The following is a 20,888-nucleotide window of genomic DNA, read 5'->3' on the forward strand; positions in this document are numbered from 1 at the left end:
GAATTGGAGAGATAACAATCCACCATAAGGATGCTCTGTCCACTAAATGATTAGTGACACACTTAATTTTGTCTTTTTCAGCATACTATTCTTCATGGAAATAATTATCAAACTGGTTGATAAAAGCAAGTACAGTCTTTCCATCACGTGACCCATTCAAAGTACGAAATTTGAAATTTCTTTTACTTATCTTTGTTTCTTTCTGACTAGATTGCACTTCAAGTGTCACATCGATCATACGTCATATAATATCTTCATATTGCAGTCCATCTTGATCGGTAGTAGATTGTTGAAGACTGGCCAATTGACCTTGCAAAGTTTGATGTGCTCTTTGTTCCTCTTGAAGCTGCATCATAATTAGGTCCAGTTTTTGCTCCATCGTTGGTTCTGGTAAATCACATTTGCCATGAAATCTTCCATATTTTGATCGATCATCCTATAAAGTTTCAAACAACCTCATACACTCGAAATCTTGTTAGCGGGATGAGCATAGCTCAAGTTCGGGATTAAAAGGTTTTTTTTTAAAAAGTGCTTTTGATAATCTTTCTTCTTCACGGCTATGGAAATTGATATCGGCTTCTTTCAAGAGGATATATTGTCCGTGTAGACTGCCTATAGCAATCTGTGTGCTAGAACTTAGCTCTATCAGAGCATAGGTGTGAATAGGGGCTTATAGGGAGGTCAAAAATCGGTTCAAGAATTGATGTGTATGAACTCCTACTATGGGAGAGATTGAAGCTTTGCAACTTTAAGCCCTAGTAGCTTTAAACCTTTAAGCTTTAATTTAAAAAAAACTTTGCTTAATCTGATCGACTACGTGAGGATGTTGGTAATGTTTTGATGATGACGACGACCTTCAGTATGTACTACCGTTACCGATAATCAAACTTTATAGAGCTTAAGCTTATCTTAAGATTTTTAAAGCTTCATAAACTCCAGCATGATTAAAATTCTTGCATGTTCTTTTCGAGAAAAAGAACACTTAGTAAAGGAACTTCCCGGGTCGTCTTTCACTTGTAGAGGCTGGCCCTTTGAGATCTGAATGCGTAGCAGGGGGTTCTTCACCGCTAGGAACGCACTGGTATTGACGGATTGTCGCGAGACTGACTATAGAGCTCAATTGTTCCAGGCGTTGCACCTTTGCGCGAGATGGTAAGCGATTGGAAGCCCTCGAACTCAGCTTCGCTCTGAAACCACTGGTGTGCAAATCGGATGTTGTATGTGTATGTAGTGAGCACCGGAAGGTCCCTAAGAACAAAGAACTCTACTTTTTGCTCAAAAATCAAGAGAGAAAATTCGCACAATATGAAACAAGAAGACTAATTGGGTACAATCTCTTCCCATGGCTTGTGTGAGCACTGCACAAAGCATGTATTTAATATATTATTCATCTTCAAGCTCAAAAATAGCCCAAATTTACAATTAGCATGCTTTAGTTGTTGTGTTTGCTTTTTTCCAAATAAAGAATAAAGTGGTTGGGCGACCAAAGAGTCGGGCTGTGCCCAAATACAACCTAAATACAATGTCTAATAATGAATATTTAAATCATGCGTCCATGCGCATAAAAAATAATAAATATATGTCAAGTGCTTTAATAAATAAGTGCGTAAAAATAAATATTCGTGCCATGCCTAAGATGCATGCTTATAAAAAATGATAGTTTCTTCTAAATAACTTGAATACACGCTATCCCCCAGTGCTTCCTAGTGCCACCGCCACCTGCTCTACACATCAACTAAACCATTCACAATTGTTAGAAAATAGTAAAATTAAACTGAGAAAAGTAAATACTTAGGATTCTTCAGCTACAAAATAAATAAATAGGTTGGAACTCAGTCCTAACCTTGATTTAATACGAGTGCGCACTCCGAACTCATAAACGTCCATGAATTTAAATATGTATTTTGTGAAATCACCCACTATGGAAGCACCCACTTGCACATTAAATTAACAAGATACGTGAAAAGGACAAGTGTCCCCATCGAGTTTTTGCACAAGCAATCCACCTTGTGTACGAGCCCTGATGGCCAGCATCCAATGACGGATGTACATCTCGCCAATCAAGTAAAGGACCCTACCACCCGAGATAAAGCATAACATACCTAGGGCATATAGAAAAACAACTCAAGCAACAAATCCAAAAGGCTCAAAATGTGTAGAAGCACTATGCAGACCAACATTGTCTCCAATATCTAGCATACAAAGTTAGTGATAAAGTATGGTTACTCACACACAACCTCCAGAGAAGAAGGCCCTCCACCAAGCTAGACCACCAAGGATTTGGGCCATTCATTATCGTAGCCTAGATCAATCTAGTTGCTTATTGACTCCAACTCTCCAACACCATGAAGATCCACCTACTCTTTCGTGTTTTCTTGCTCGAGCCATACCGTAGCTCACTGCTAAGGGGGGAGAGCTCAAATCCCCCACCATCTTTCCACATTGAAGATCATGAAGAATTTGAGGTACTGAAGGATCTCTCGAGGTCGATTGGAATACCTTGTCCACGGAAAAGGATATGACATCAATGATCACAGTAGGAAACCTGTTGAATATCTCTAAAGAGAACCTCCCAAAGTGAAAGAATTTCATAAGAGAATTCCAATGAAACTTAGAGTAAACCACCATTAAGCCGCTCCTCGTGGAACACAGTGCTAGAGGAGGGGGTGATGTCCTAAACATGCCATGATCAAGTGTATAGATTAGTTATTGCTCGTGCCACATGAATCCACACCCCATGAGAATGCACTCTTAACAAGACATCCTCCAGCCAACCATGTGATCCCACCCTTGCCATCTCATCATAGAACCTTCTAGAAGACATGCCATATCATCATGTACATCATCAATGATATCATCATAGCATGTTCTAGAAGATATGCCATATCATCATCTGCATCATCGATGATTCCATCATGGAGCACTCTAAAAGATCTTTAACCACCCTCCAACACGATGAAAAGGAGGGCATCACCATAGAGCTCCTCATCAGTCATCTTGCCAATGCCAATGGATTGACATGCGAGCATATCTTAAGACCAAAAGAAGGGATTGAGCCCCACCTCCACTCCAAGATTAAGTAAAATAGCATGAAAAGTAGTGGCATTTCACTTATACTAGATACTCCCACTTCTTGGAAGCTCAAGGAGTTGAGACCTCCAAGTAAGTAACTTTGAGTTCCAATTCCATAGTCACAGTACTTATGTTCTTGAATGATTTGATACGTGGTGTCATAGAAGTTCCGATGTTGTATTGTAACTTAGTGAGCTGACTATGAAGATAAAGTATTTTTGTAAATATATTTCTTCTCAAAATTTGCTATCAAATACTCTCATATAGCTTGTGAGGTTGAAAGATTACATACATCAAGCATAAGAGATTCTTGAGAAGTAGAAAGAATATATCAAAGAGCTACTTTCTCACATCTGACAAGTAGTTCTTCAAAGATAGGTCCTTCAATGACAAGGGTATTATTATGAGCGTGATCAACTGGTTGAGGAAGACATTCAGAATTACGAAGAGCAATATCATACAAGTCATCGCCTTCAAGAATTAGTAGCATCTTTACTTTTCATCCAAGGAATCCTTGTCCTTGAAAGTTAGGGATGCAACATTGTCCAATAACATTATCACTTTACTTTTTGGCTAAAAGAGTAGATGATGATCTAGGTACTTTTGATAGAGACTCAAGAGTAAGTAATCGTGACGACACTTGTATCGTAGAAGACTGCACAAAAAGCTATTGTCCTATTTATTTTCTTATTTCAAGTCTACTTTACTTAACCTGACATAACTTTTTACACACAACTTGAAATTGAGCTTGGATTTGCTAGAAAGAAAGGTTGTGAGTCCAAGCACATTACAAAAACTAGTTTTCTTGAGAAATGTATTTCCTTCAGATTTTTTCAAATAGAAACTTTTACGGTGTCTAGGTAAGGCATATATACAATTCAACATATGCGCATTCCCAATGATGATGCATGACGATCAAATATGAACTTCTTCTATGCATGATGATCAAATATGAACTTCTTTTATGGATTTTCCAAAGGTGATGTCAGGTTGGTGAATTTTTTCTTCATCATTTCAAGATGATGCTTCCTCCTCCTTAAGGATAGGGATAACTCTCGAGATAGGTCCATAGTGGACTACTTCTTCGCTTGATGATAAAGTGGAAGAAATTACCTTCTCCTCCCCCACTGTATGACAGCTGCTCCTTGAATACCACATCCTGGCTTGGGATGATCTTCTTTGGCTCTTGGTCATATAATTTGTAAGCCTTCTGCTCCATCACTATAACCCAAGAAGATACATTTTTTGCTTTTTGTTTTTACCTTATTTCTCTTCTTATCTGGAACATGTGTATAACATTCACATCCAAAAATTTTGAAATGTGAGACAGATGGTTTCTTACAAGTGTAAGCCTCATGTGGTTTTTTTTCCTTGAGAGCCTTTGTGTAGCTCCAATTTAGAATGTAGACTGCAATATTAAGAGCTTCAACCCAAAAATGGTTCCCTTGCCCTTTAGCATGCATCTTGCCATCAATGGTGTGATTCTTGCATTCCACAACACCATTCTGCTAAGGTGTGTGAGGCATTGTCAATTGACACTTGATCCCTTTGCTCTAAAAAAATTCTTCAAACTCCTTTGAGTTGAACTCACTACCACCATCTGTTCTAAATTTCTTCACACTTTTCCTTGTTTCATTTTCAACAAGTTTTAGCCATTCTTTTAACTTGCCAAAAGCTTGAGCCTTATCATGAAGGTAGTATACCCACATCTTCCTATTATAGTCATCAACAATGAACATAAAATAAGAAGATCCCCCAAGTCCTGTGTAGGCATCTTACAACACAAGTTAGCATGCACCAACTCTAGAGGAGCCTGTGCTCTATTTATGCTTTCCTCTGGAAATGCCTTTCTCTGTTACTTGGCCATCATACAAGCTTCAAAAGTACACAACGCATAACATGAGAATAAAGAAATTTCTTTAGCTCCAAACAACTGATATGTGCCCATGTGTTTGTTGACCTTCCATATGCACATGTGTGTGTTGATCTTCCATGCGCACCTCCACTAGTTGGCTAGGGAATATTCCAATGAATATTTCCTTTACCGTTGGTTGGGGCCCCTAATAACTCCCTTGCCCTGCAACTCAATGCAATGTGCCTCAAGTTGCTGCCAACTGAACTACTCCGTCTAAATCTTTTTGCCATTTGGTCACATATACCTCATCTGACATACAAGTCACTATTGAGGTTCACATACGGCTTCTCCTCACTGGTGCACAGATCGGATGTTGTACGCTCGCGTAGTGAATGTCAGAAGGTCCCCAATAACAATAGAACTCTACTTTTTGCACAAATTACAAGGTAAAAAGCATGAACGATATGAACAAGAGATCAATTGGGTACAATCTCCCCCCATGCCTTGTGTGAGCGCTCCACAAAGCATGTATTTTATGTATTATTCATCTTCAAGCTCAAATAATAGCCCAAATTACAAAATAGCAAGCTTTTAGCTTTTGAGTTTGCTTTAACACAAAATAGGAATAAAGCTAATGGACGGTGCCCAAAGAGTCTGGCATGCCCAATACAATGTCCAAGTAAAAATAACATAATCGTGCGCCCGTGCGCATACAAAATAATAATAAATATCCAACGCCTCAATAAATAGGCGTGACAAAATATAGGCGTCATGCCTAAGATATGCGCCCATCAAAATATAATCAACAAATCAAATACTCGCTATCCTCTAATGCTTTCCTCCGCCACTGTTGCTATCTCTACACATCAACTGAAGCATTCACAATCGTTAGTAAAATAATACAATTAAACCGACAAAAGTGAATACCTAGCAGTCTTCAGCTACATAAATAAATCAAATGGTTAGAAATAAATCCTAACCTTAATTTATTACGAGTGAGCACTTTAAACTCATAAACGTTTATTAATTTAATATGCATTTTGTGGAATCACCCACTATGGAATCACCCATGTACACACTAAATTAATGAAACGCTCGAAAAGGATAGCCATCCCCATCAACTTCTCGCAGAAAGAATCCACTTTGTGTATGAGCCCCGGTCATCAAAGTTTACGGAATCCACCGTAAAACCTCACGAAATCCACCGTGACACGGAATCCACCGTGAAATATGCCTCCTGGCATCATACCCCGGAGGTGGGATAGCAATTGACCTCAATTGCTATTAGCTCAATGTGGAGCTAATAGAGTGGGGAAAGCATTTAAGTCTCTAGCGTGCATCCATTGTGCTTCCTCTACAGGATGGTTCTTAAATTTAACTAGATATGTAGAATATCTTCGGCCAGTTCTAATGGTCATAAAATTAGTATCTATGATAGCTTCTGGTTCAAGTATTTCAGTCTCTTCCTCTAACAAAGGTGGGTTTTCATAAACAGGGTGTACAGGTAATTGGCCTCTAAAGGGTCTTAATAATCTAATGTGAGATGTGTTGTGAATTTTCTAGTGAGGTGGTAATTCTAACTTGAATGCATTGTCATTTATTTTATGAATGATCCTAAATGGTCCATAGAATCTAGGGGCTAATTTGACAACTGGATGTCTATCTACACTTTGTAGTCTACGTTTTTCTATTCTCAACCAAACATAGTCATCAACTTTGAAATTCATTGCTTGTCTTTTCTTATTCGCTTGTTTGGTATATGATTGCTGGGCTTTGGCAATCATGTCTTTAACCTCATCAAAAATAGTATTATGCATACTAGCAATATCATCAGCACTCTGAATTCCATTTGATAAAGATGCAACAGGTGTAGATAATCTATAACCATAAATCACTTCAAATAGTGCTTTCTTTGTAGATGTGTGTGGTGTATTGTTATATGCAAACTGTAATAAATGCAAATGTGTATCCCATGTCTGTGGTTTAGAAATAGTATAAGCACGTAAAAGATCTAGAATAGTGCTATTAGTGGCTTCTGTTTGTCCATTAGTTTCAGGATGAAATGCAGATGAGAAATCAATCTTTGTGCCTAGGTTAGCAAACAGAGTAATCCAAAAGTTGTTACAAAATCTAGAATCACGATCTGAAATAATAACTTTTGGCAATCCATGGTTAGTAAAAACAGTTTTCAAAAACAATTGTGCTGCCTGTGATGCTGTTAAAGTTTTCTTACATGGAATGAAATATGCTTGTTTACTAAACCTATCTACTACTGCCCAAATCATATCATGGTTAGATTTAGTATTAGGTAAACCAATAATAAAATCCATAGAAATTTGTTCCCATGGTCTAGATGGAATAGACAAAGGCATAAGTAGTCTATACTGTTTACCATGATGTCTCTTAACTCTTTGACAAATCAAACATTCAGAAACAAAGTTAGATACATCAGTGTCCATATGCAGCCAATAAAAATCTTCAGTTAATGTACGTAAAGTAGATATGATACCTCTATGACCTTGATATGGGGGACAATGAATCTCATTCAAAACAAAAGATCCGAATGGAATTGTAACACATAATCTCTTTCATAAAACATAAATCCATCATTATATGATAATGAATCAAGTTATTTTGAACTAATTTATTCCAATCAGCATGAAAAGTAATATCCTGATGATAAGTATCTTTCATAGCAATCAAAGAATCAAAAGATATAATAGAAATATTATGAATGGCAGGTCTTCTACTTAATGCATCAGCCACACCACTACATTTTCTTTACCGGGTTGATATTGAATGATAGGATGAAAACTCTGAATAAAGGCAGCCCATTTGATATGTCGGTCAGATATTTGAGGTTGGCTAAGTAAATGTCTAATACTTTGTTGATCGGTCTTAATCATAAATTCTGAACCCATTAAGTAGTATTTCCACTATCTTAAGGCTTGTACAATAGCTAATAGTTCTTTGTCATATGTGGAATATTTCAATTCAGAGGGTTTCAGCTTACAACTAGAATAGGCTATAGGATGATTGTCTTGCATAAGTACGGCTCCTATTCCTGATCCACTAGCATCATTCACTACTAAAAAGAATGGTCTATTAAAATTAGGCAACTGTAGGACAGGGGCATGGGTTAATGCATGCTTCAATAAGTCAAAGGATTTCTATTGATTTTCGGACCAATGATAGACAATACATTTCTTCAGAAGTTTGGTTAATGGTAAAGCAAGTAATGAAAAATTACGTACAAACTTCCTATAGAAACTAGCAAGACCAAGGAATGATCGTAACTCATGCACATTTTTAGGTACAAGCCAATTCAATATTGCATCTATTTTCTTAGGGTCAACTTTAATTCCATCAGATGATACAATATGACCTAAATACTCAATTTCTGTTTTAAAGAATTCACTCTTTTCAGGATTTGCATACAGTTGATTATCTTTTAGTAACTGGAAAACCAATGACAAATGCTCATAGTGTTCCTTCTCATTTTGACTAAACACCAAAATATCATCAAAGAAGACAATTACACAATACTGATATTTCAAAAATATATGGTTCATCATTCTACTAAATGTAGCAGGTGCATTAGTCAGTCCAAAAGGCATCACTAAAAATTCATAATGACCAAACTGTGTCCTAAATGCAGTCTTGAATATGTCTGACTTATCTAGTCTCACCTGATGATAACCAGATTTAAGGTCTATTTTACTAAATATAGTAGATCCTTGCAGGTTATCCATAAGGTCATCAACTCTAGGAATTGGATACCTATTCTTTACAGTGATCTTATTTAAAGCACGATAGTCAATGCACATACGATAGGTATTATTCTTTTTCTTGACTAAGAGAACAGGTGCATCGAATGGAGAACTACTAGGTCCAATCAATCCTCTATTTAGTAATTCCTCAACTTGACTCTGAATTTATTTTTGCTCTATATGGTTATGCCTATATGGTGCTTTGCAAGATGGTTGTGTACCATGAATCAAATCTATTTTATGGTCTTCTGGACGTGAAGGAGGTAAACCAGGTGGTAGATCTTCGGCAAAACAGTCTTTAAAATGTGCAAGAAATTCTTTATGCCTAGGATGCATATGATTTTCTTTTACTTGCAGTTCATTCACCCAAATGAGATAAGATTTACTACTTTTGCGTAATGCACGTTTAGCTTGAGTATGCGAAAGCAGTGGAAAAGCATTAGATGCATGCATACCATACAATGTAAGATGTTTTCCTTGAAATTGAATATTAATGGAATGAGTGGAATAATCTATATCTGGGTTATGCTGATGATGCCAAGGCATACCTAAAATAATGTCACTCGACTGTAATGGAACAACTAGAAAATTTATTCTTTCAGTGTATTGACCAATTTCAATCTCTAAGTTATGCACTTCCTATGTACCATTATACCTAGTGCCTAAGAATGCTGCTTTGATGCGATAATGCATAGGTACAGTCTGTAACTTCAATTCTTTTACTAGCTTTGCTGAAATAAAATCATGAGTGCTACCATCATCATGCAAAATAATCTTTTCCTTTCCATGCACTAAACATTTCATAGTCAATAAAGAATGTGGAGTTGGCATACCTGGTAAAGTATCCGAAGGAGTAGTAGTGTCGTCCTCATCTTCCGTGAAATCAAGCATATCTTCATGTTCGTCTTCTTCCATTGCTCCAAGGTAGTTGATATGGGCAGGTGGCTTCTTGGAATGGCAATTTGGTGCTAGATGTCTAGGCTGGTGGCATTTATAACATACTATAGGCTTGACTTTGGTTACATTGTTTGCAATGGCAGGAAGTCTAGGGATATTGGGATTTGGCTGTGGAATAGGCTTGGGGTTTTGATTAACATTGGATGGTAAAGCAAGTGGTTTTTCCCAATTCTTACGGAAAGATGATGAAGAGAAACGACCTTGATTAAATCTTCTAAAGTTTGAGTTGAATTGCTTAGATCCATAGTTACCGTTGGCTTGGAATTGCTATGGACGTCTGTCTCTACCTCGCAGCTTGTCTTCTGTGTCGTGAGCTAATGAAATTGCGTCTTCAAGAGTAGCAGGCTTGAACATGTTAACTTCAGCGTAGTAATGCCCAAGGAGTCCAGACATATACTTGTGCTTATGTGTCTCTTCAGGTACGTCTTCAAGCATGCGTAACTGGAGTAGTGTATTCCAAAAACGCTCTGTGTACTGAGGAATAGGCTCACGATCCCGTTGCTGAAGTAGATCCCATTGCTTTATAGCTTTCTCATGAAATTGTGGAGGAAGGAAATTCTACATAAACTTCTTCTTGAAAGTCTCCCAGGTAGCGCGACAATCTATACTCTTGCGAACTACAGTCCACCAAAGAGATGCTCTATCCACTAAATCATTAGTGACACACTTGATTTTATCTTTTTCTGCATAGGTTTCCTCATGAAAGTAGTCATCAAACTGACTAATGAATGCAAGAACAGTTTTTCCATCTCGAGTGCCATTGAAAGTACGGAATTTGAAATTTCTTTTACTTATCTTTGATTCCTTGCGAATGGTTTGAGCTTCGAGAGTCGCGTCAATGGTACGTCGGATAAGATCTTCAGATTGAGATTCCTCTTTGTCGGTAGACGATCTTTGTAAATTTGCCAGTTGAACTTGTAATGCTTGCCTAGCCCATCGTTCTTCATCCAATTGCATCATAGTTAAGTCCAGCTTTTGCTCCATCGTAGGTTCAGGTAGGTCATCTTCAGCCATTAAATCATCCATATATGGTTCCGTCATCCTGCAAAACTCAAAAAACCTTTCTCACTCAAAATCAAGTTAGCGGGATGAGCGTAGCTCAAGTTTGGGAATACAAGGCTTACGTATTTTTGGGTGTGACTTTCACAATCTTCGAAAAATCTACATTTTATCCTTCTTCCTATGCTGAAAATGCTTCAGCAAACCTGCGTATGTGTAGAGTACCTTCCAATGAACAACTTTGTAGTTCGGAGTTTGTGCGCAGGAACAACCCTTCTATGAGTTTTGGACAGAAGCCAGTTTTGACTCTAGTTGACTTGTCTGACTTGCAGAGTACCAGACTAATGTGACTTGCAGAGTTTGTAAACTTGCAGAACTTGCTTGCTTTATGGAACTTACAGAACTTCGACTTGATAGACTTGCTGAGTTGAGAACTTTTATGTGACTTGTAGCTTATGACTTAGCTTAGGTGATTAAGCTTAAGTAAAGGACAACAAATCGTCCTCAATTTCAGGGGGGGGCCGTTTTTCTTCACACGGTGCAAAAATCGGAGGTCTTTTGTTACCACATGATGACGTTTTGAAGTTTTTAAGCTTCTTAAAGCTTAAGTTAAGCTTCTTAAGCTTTTAAAGCTTGATTAGCTTTTAAACTTTTGGGATTAAGAGAGAGCTTATCTCTGTTCTTGACGACTTGATGTAGGAGAGTTGGGAGTGGTCCTCCGCCTCTGCAGACCGGTCCCTCGCAATTTGATGATGGAAACATGGGTTCTTGATTGCCAGGAATCTGCCTGTATCGACCGTTCGTGACGAGATTGACCGTAGAGCCCGATCATTCCAGGAGCTCCGCCTTCGCACAAGATGGGTAGCGATTGGAAGCTCTTGATCTCAGCTTCGCTCTGATACCACTGGTGCATAGATCGGATGTTGTACGATCGCGTAGTGAATGCCGGAAGGTCCCTAAGAACAAAAGAACTCTACTTTTTGCACAAATTACAAGGTAAAAAGCATGAACGACATGAACAAGAGATCAATTGGGTATAATCTCCCCCCATGCCTTGTGTGAGTGCTCCACAAAGCATGTATTTTATGTATTATTCATCTTCAAGCTCAAATAATAGCCCAAATTACAAAATAGCAAGCTCTTAGCTTTTGAGTTTGCTTTAACACAAAATAGGAATAAAGCTAATGGACGGTGCCCAAAGAGTTTGGCATGCCCAATACAATGTCCAAGTAAAAATAACATAATCGTGCGCCCATGCGCATACAAAATAATAATAAATATCCAACGCCTCAATAAATAGGTGTGACAAAATATAGGCGTCATGCCTAAGGTATGCGCCCATCAAAATGTAATCAATAAATCGAATACTCCCTATCCTCCAATGCTTTCCTCCGCCACTGCTGCTATCTCTACACATCAACTGAAGCATTCACAATCGTTAGTAAAATAATACAATTAAATCGACAAAAGTGAATACCTAGCAGTCTTCAGCTACATAAATAAATCAAATGGTTAGAAAAAAATCCTAACCTTAATTTATTACGAGTGCGCACTCTAAACTCATAAACGTTTATTAATTTAATATGCATTTTGCGGAATCACCCGCTATGGAATCACCCATGTACACACTAAATTAATGAAACGCTCGAAAAGGATAGGCGTCCCCATCAACTTCTCGCACAAAGAATCCACTTTGTGTATGAGCCACGGTTATCAAAGTTTACGGAATCCACCGTAAAACCTCGCGGAATCCACCGTGGCACGGAATCCACTGTGAAATATGCCTCTTGGCATCACTCATAATGGGGACCTTAACACTTTGAGCACTATGGATCATTCGTAGCACCTTATGAGGATGGGGCATTAAGCATATCTAACATAGTACTCTAGCATCAAGGCAAGATGTCCCAACCTCTCTCTCTTGCCCAATATCTTTTCTCATAACATTTTTGTTCATCTCTCTTTCTCTCTTTCTCTCTCTCTCTCTCTCTCTCTCTCTCTCTCTCTCTCTCTCTCTCTCTCTCTCTCTAGTTGAAGGTACTAACCATGCATTGTCTCGTTGATGTCTCCATAGTTGAGCCACGTCGTGCAGCACCCTCTTATGGCTCGGTACCGAACTCGTGCTCTAGGGGACTAAGGACAAGCTTTTTATAGCACTCTAACTGATCCCTGCATTGCAAAAAAGAAGAATTAACCTCTTGATATTTTGAATCATTAAAGCAATTCAAAGATACATACTCCTATAGACTATGCACTCTAGGTATGTAGGTCTCTAGCATCAATCACATGCATCGATGGAAAAGAGGTCTACCTCCTCCGATGGGTACAATGCATACTCAGCCTCGATGTCACAAGTGACCCCTAACTCTCTGGTGCAAGTCCTGAATGGTGGCTAATGTGCTGTAGGGCTCTTTGGCAGGGTGGTACACACCTGGGAGCCCGAGTGCTCCCTACAAGTCATCGCATATCCAAGCATCATGTAGATGGGGTGGTAGATGGCTTGCTACAAGTAAGAAACAACACAAGATAATTAGTCATATGTTCATAAGACCTCACAATAACCTAAAACAGAGGAGCAAGTTATCTAACCGTGTCTCAATCTTCTACTAAGTCACAACCCCATCACCTAGTGGCTGGGTATTGGCTAGAAGGGGAGTCTGTGTAGTATGTGGAAGGGGAGTCCTAGTAGCATTGAAAAGTTAGAATTTGGCCCCTAAACTTATTATATAAAATATAAGACACTTTAATCCCCACGTAAGAGGTGATCCACACTTGTATGCTCCTCTTGCACATTGCCCTATATGTGGCTCTCGAGAAGAGCCCTCATTAGGGTGAACTGGCCTCCAAATCTGTTGGAGGAAATCTAGCTCTGCATCAAGAGGTGCTCACAATCTGGCCAATTCTCTACTATTATCTACACTCTGGGGATGTCGCTAGCCCACAAGATAGTCCTCAAAGAAATCAACAAACTAGTCCTCAAAGGAGCCATATATGTAGATGACCTGTTTTCAAAAACAAAAAAAAAACATGTCATGTGGCAATGAGGACATGATCCTATTCCAAGTATTCATGTTCACTTTCAGGTGTTTATGAAAGTAATTTTTTGACTCAAACCCAATCTTAGAACCATGAGATGGATTAGAAGTGAGTGGAAAAAGCCTACTTTGTTGTAGCCCTCTTCTCAACTAGAATGGAAAATAGTTTACTTAGCTCCCTCTTTCTAAGTCCTCAAAAGGTTCATCGTACATGATGGGGAACCCATCTTAGAGCCCTCATCGCATGCAAGAAAATCAATCACTTATAGGTGGCAAGAAAATGCCTACTAACTTAGATTCACCCACATCAAGCATTAGCTAATGAAAAACAACCAATGGCCCATCTAGTAGGGTTGTAAGGGGTCCATCCATATTGCATTATTCTCCTTTTTCCTTTTCACATTCTTGGTTGAACCTAATACCTCATTAGTATTAGTGTCTCCACTAAATTGCTAGGTCAAAGGTTACTAGAATGTAGAACCTTCATTTATAATACTTCTCAAAATTTGGTGCTATCACACTAGGACAATAACATTTTTCTCACACTTCACTTAAATCTATTGGAGACATCAATATTTCATTCTATCTCTCCCCTCTCTCTCTCCCCCCTTAGATCTCTCTCTCTCTCTCTTTCTCTCTCTCATCATTACCCAAGACAGACAAAAGCCACTAACAATGGAAGATATGGATAATATTATTCAATAACCTATGCAAAAGTTTATGGGGTGATCAAATTTTCTCCTTATGAGCAAGCCTCACTCTTTACCTCTCACCTTCTACCCATGTATCCTACTTATTGAAGATGTTGATATGACATTTTCTTAATACTTACTATTTTGAGGTTGCTTGTTGATAGTTGGCTATCATTTATTATAAGAAAATAAGTGTATGTATGTATACACACACACACACATGCACACACACACACACATACACATACACACAAATACATATATACATATATCATGTGTGTGTGTGTGTGTGTCTATATATATACATATATATAAACATAGATATATACATATATATATACATACATAAATACATACATACATACATATATACATACATATGTATATATATATATACATATATATATTATAGTTGTAGCAGTATGCCATACACCTCTATGGGAACGGACGGCGGTGAGTGTACGAAATTCCATACGGAACAGCCATGGTTGGGCCATTGATTTCATTATTACTATTATTATTATTATTTATATATTTGCTGCAAAATCAATACAACTGTAGGAGGTTGTAGATGTTAGGAACTCGTATGAGATCTAGATAGGAAAGTTCAATGGAGCCATGGACCTTTAAATCAATTCCTTGGGAGAGTTTCCTATTTGGATAGAAGATCGTCTCCTAAGGAAAAAGAATGCTTCTCACGTGGCTGATGAAGACTCAGTACTCCCCCATAAGCTTCCTCAAAAAGTGGCTATGTATTGTACTAGTGGAATCAGATGTGAGAAAGCTATCTGCCTTTTGATGAGCAATGGTTTTACAGAGGTATGCTCCAGACACTTGTTTTTGTCATTTCGCTTATGGCATTGATATGATAGCAGAGTTCAGGCCTAGCAAGTCAATCCTGGTCATATATGTGACTTGAATGAATCCTTAGGTAATACATGACTTGATGGAACACTGACATATATTAAGGATTTCCTAGTTTTCATTAATGATTATCATGTGGTGGGTTTTATTGGGAAAGGATGGAGCAATTGAGAATACCAAAAGACTATATATGGGAAATCGCAAAAGTGCACAAGTAAGCAAGTTATCATTAGAATAGTTGGACTAAAGTATCTGGCTCAAAGAGAGGGACTCAGTGTTCGATTGTACTAGGAAAGGATGGAGCTGTTGAGAATATCAGAATATTATAGAGTGGTGATAGTAAGATTGTATGAAGAAGTGAGTTATCATTTAATGAGAGGGACTCAAGTGTCTGATTCTTTCACTTGGGGTTAAGCAAGGATGCTCCTTGTTATGTAATTTCTAGTCTTTGCATAGATCAATTGGAAAATTTAATAAACTCAATAGCATAGGAATAGAGTATTTTTTATGCATACTTGAGAAACCAAATAATCTACTTTTGCTACATGCAGATGATGTGGTCCTTTTTGTGCATGATTGTACCACCATGTAGCATCTCCTACATTCTTCTTTTTTTTTTGCAAGGAGAGTGGCCTTTTGTTAATGTAGCCAGGAATAAAATTATGCCGGTAAAGACGATCCAATTAACCAAACTAGCCATACTATATACATGGAACAAAATTTGGAGGTAGCACAACTTAAAATATCTTAATATAGATGTACTTGTAAACCATAGGTGGGGAAAATGCATCAAAGCCAAACTTAAGGCAAGTCACAAGTCAGGCTAGTTACTATGTGCTTTAGAATCAATGCCACTTAAGTGAAATCCATCAATGAACAAGGGTGATATGCTTGAACAAGTGTGTCTAAACTCTACAACTACATGAACAACAAAGACCCTCATTGCTAACAAGAGAGGATGCAAGATGCACGACCGCTGTCTGCCTTCCATTATGTATGCATGGTTTTATTCACTCATGTAATGCAATTTTAATTATGTTTCATGTGCCAAAGGACTTGCCTTGATCAAGGCTATCTTCTCATACTCTTAGATTCTGATTTTACGTGTTTTTAAAAGTGACCGTATTTTTAGGACCATATGCCAAAATCCGAGGCATTCAGTAGGCATACCGTAATCACCGTATGCCAACAACTATGATATGTGTGTGTGTGTGTGTGTGTGTGTGTGTATGTGTGTTGATTCAAACACACACACACACACACACACACACACACACACACACACACTCTCTCTCTCTCTCTCTCTCTCTCTCTCTTCAATTGATATTAGGTGACCGGTTCTAGGGTGTTCAACCATAGTATGTTGCAATGTTCTTGGATAAAACATATGCATAGAGTTTTTTGTCGCTAGTGAAGCTTGAGTGAGCTGGGTGTTGCGTTCAATACCATAGACTGTATCACACGTTTGAGAGTTTGCATGCTCGAGTGTTTGAAATTTCACTTTCCAAATGATGTGAGGATAGATTTCACGACTAGAAGAGTTGGGAGTAGAAATCCAAGCTCAAGGATTGCTCTTGAGCTTTTCCAAGAGCTTGAGGAGCCAAGTTTTGGTTGATATTCATAGAGAAAAAAATAGATAATTAGTCCTTTTTTTGTATTTTTTGTGATCAAAAACATGATTTTTGCATGTCGTAGAACTATATGATCAAGTAGTCTAACCCAAGGTCTTAAGATTCTCAGGACATATTGGTTATATCAGATTTCTGAATTTCTACATAGTAGGTCATTGCTACATCTATAGCATACCATTGTATAGGAGTGAATGCATATGGATATTTGCACTATAGCACACTGCATAATTTGAGTACATCTATTATATAGCCCTACATTTGTGTATGCAAGTGTTGACTATGGATGAAAACTTGTGTCATGTCTATGTCTATTTTTGGGATGCATACTTGATGTGTATGGTCTTGGAGATGCTCATTATTAGAAGGTATCACTCTCATGTTTTGTCTAAGTCACACTTGGGGCTGATTTCACACTCATGTTCTTTATGGTTATGATTTGACACTTGGGGCTAATTTGACACTATAAGAATATAAGAATCCACAATCATTATATTATAATGTATCAATTTGAAATAATCATATCCAAAGTATATATGGTTATACAAGGAGCCAAGTGGGCATATGTTTAAAATTTGTCAATACATATGTGTGTAAGTGACATAATGTAAATGAAAAAATCAATACTTTCACCAATGTGTGTGTGTGTGTGTATATATATATATATATATATATTTGTGTGAGAAGACGCTTACCTAGAATGTCTTTGAGGTGCTCGTTGGGAGATCAACACAACATATTCGGGGTGACGCTCATTGGACGTAGCGCTTGGCCGGAGTAAGAAGATGTGTGTGTGTGTGTCTCTCTCTCTCTCTCTCTCTCTCTCTCTCTCTCAATGTGTATGTATGTGTGTTTGTGAGGTGGTGGGGGGGAGGCAATGGGAAGAGTGTGTGGGTGGGTATATGTGTGAGTGTGTGTGTGTGTGTGAGAGGGGAAAAAGGGTAGGGTGAGGACTTTCTCACTCACTCACTCACTCACTCTCTCTCTCTCTCTCTCTTGACACATTGCAATTAGGTGTTGCTTAAGAAACTCCATTTGTGACATAAAATTATGTCACTTATATGACACTTGGAGCTCGATTATGTGACGCCCACCAAAAAGTAAAATTTAAAAAAAAGGGCTTCGCATAAGTGACACTTTGAGTGACACCCCTCATTTTTTTATGCGTCTCTAACACCGCCTCTTTCTTCTAGTGTATGAAGTTCTGCAACTTTTTTATATTTCTTAGAAGATAATAAAGCTTTTGATTTGTGTTGCAAGAGAAAAATAGTGGTGTATCTTGAGAAGTCATCAATAAAAGTCATGAATATTGATATTGAGATTTTGATGAATGAAAAGGTCCACCAATATCACTCTAAATAAGATCAAGTAAATCTCTATGATGAGTTGTGGTGGAAATGGAAAAGGGATTACGAAAATCAAGATGATAACGATCGACAAGCTTAGAGAAATGAAAGTGAAAAAAATGATGATGACATATTTTGCTGTTAAAATTTCTAAGATCTGTAACAACATTTGCAATATCTTCATTTAAACATAACTCAAAAAGATCACCATTTCAAGGTGGGACAACTATGGTTTGGCTATCTTTCTCAACTTGATAGAGTCAAAACCGACAAAGAGACCAAGATTCACAAGTCTTGCAAACTAAAAGATATCCCTTTGTTGATCTGGGATATGTAAAACTCCATGCATAATTCTTATTGAAGAAAGAGTACCGAGAAATAAATCACCTATACCTTTGATTTGATAGGTTGTGTCATCAACAAAATAAACCAATTTTTTTGACAGGAATAGAACGATAATTATGTAACCATTGGGATTGATATGATATGTTTCTCGTAGCACTAGAAGCAATAATAAAAAGAGATCCATCTTGAACATAAAGTATGCTTTTTGGAGAGATAGAATAACTCACACAATTTGCATCTCTAATAGTGTTGTCATGTGTAGCAACACATGCTCCATTATGATTTGAATCAAAATACCTCTTTAAATATAGAAAGGTTGGATGATCGGTCTTTTTACAATAGTCACAAGGAGAATAATCTCTCCATAAACCTAGTTGTGTATTTGTAATACCATGTTCTTCATCCTATTGTTTTGCCCAAAAATCATGTATAAAGCATAGAAAGGGATGCCTTTGATCAAATAAAGCTTGGTCACTTGGTTCTAGCATTGTGTCCTCTTGTGAGATCATAACTATTTCAATTTCTTTCATGGAATGGTATCACCAACAACAACAAGTTGATTGATAATGTTTTGAAATGATTCCATATGTGTTGTCATAGAAGTTCGGATGTTGTATTATAATTCAATGAGTTGACTATGAAGATAAGTTATTCTGTAATAGATCTCTTCTCAAAATTTGGTATCAAATACTCCCATATAGCTTGTGAGGTTAAAGTATTACATTCCTCAAGAATAAGAGATTCTTGAGGAGCATAAAAATATATTGACGAGTTGGTTTGTAGCATCTGACTAAGTCCCTCTACAAAACATGGGAGGTTATTGGAAGCTTCCTTTCATAGCAATAGGTGCTGCTATAGTCACACTCTACCAAAAAATTCTTCATTGCTACGAAATGGGCCTAGTCTATGGCTCTTGCTCATGACTCCCAACAAGATGCCTTGTTTGATGGCCTTTTCACCATTCCTTTAACCCTTGTTGGCCCATATAAGCCTTTATGGACACAACAAACCATGAACTGACCTACATGATACATCATATACTAGCTTAAGAATCTAGTAAGGATGAGCCAGTCAAGCTACCAAACCAGTATCAAGAATTCTAAGGTGTCTTTGAAAAAAAAGAGTGCATATGTCTTATCCAAGCACATAGACCATATGATCGTGCTATGGAACTCTATGAGGGGGCTCAACCACAATTTGGACCCATTTACAAGATATCGCTTGATGAACTAGTTGAACTATGCAAGAACATTGATGAAAACTTAGCCAAGGGGTTCATTAGGCACTCTAAGTCTTTGTTGGAACCGAAATTCTATTTATGAAGAAGAAAGCAAGTCACTTCGAATGTGTATGGATTATCAAGGACTCAACAAGATAAGAGTGTTATTGTCTATGCAAATCACAGAAATCTAGAATATTTTATAATAACCCGCATTTTGAATCGAAGGAAATCTCCCTAGATTAACTTCTTATCTAGGTTTGGCTTTGTTATCACCTACCCCACCCATGATGCTAACAATGCCAATCAAATTCTTTATCAAGAAGATCCTACCTAGCACTTAAGAAAGGAGAAGAAGCTTTTGATCAACAACCACTACAACAAAAAGGCTCCATAGACGTGCTTGTAGACGCAATATTTGAACTGTGATAAAAAATGTCGGGCGCATTTATTACCGCCTCTACTGCTACGTCTACAATTTCGCATCTAAAAGCGCGCTTATAGTCAGAGTTACACACCCATATAGACGCGCATATAGACAAGCGTATTGACGTGCTACGTCAATATATAATCATATTTATAAAAAAGTGGATATATTCATATTGTGTGTCTATACACGCATGTATCTATGCGTCTAAAAAAGCGTACACTCTGCAAGTTTTTGACGAGAATAGACGTGCATTTATCCTGCAATTTAGATGCGCTAATAGATGTGCAAAACATATGTATGAAAAAAAAACCAGAGAGCATGTGGCTTTGCAAGCCACATGCTCTCTGGTTTTTTTCCCCCCATCAATATCAAATTGTATGCTTAGGGAAAACAGAGAAAGATTATTTCGAAGATTTTTGTATTGAAAACAAAACAATGTATGTAGAACATGAAATTTTATATATATAGATGAAACGTTTTTACATGATGAGTTCTAGTGCTTGTGACCTCAAGCATGGTCATGGTCGCAAGCACTAGCTGAAAGTAATACATATCAAAAATGAAAATTACAAGCCAAGGGGAGGCATGCATGTATGGGGCTCCTCTACATCTCCACAGAAGATGCATCATCATTGCTACCACCAACGCTACCTGTGCCGCTATCGTTGCCACCACC

Source organism: Lygodium microphyllum, chromosome 11 (genome assembly GCF_053477565.2).
Source record: "Lygodium microphyllum isolate KBCC chromosome 11, Lygodium_microphyllum_v1.1.10, whole genome shotgun sequence".
Taxonomy (NCBI): Eukaryota; Viridiplantae; Streptophyta; class Polypodiopsida; order Schizaeales; family Lygodiaceae; genus Lygodium; species Lygodium microphyllum.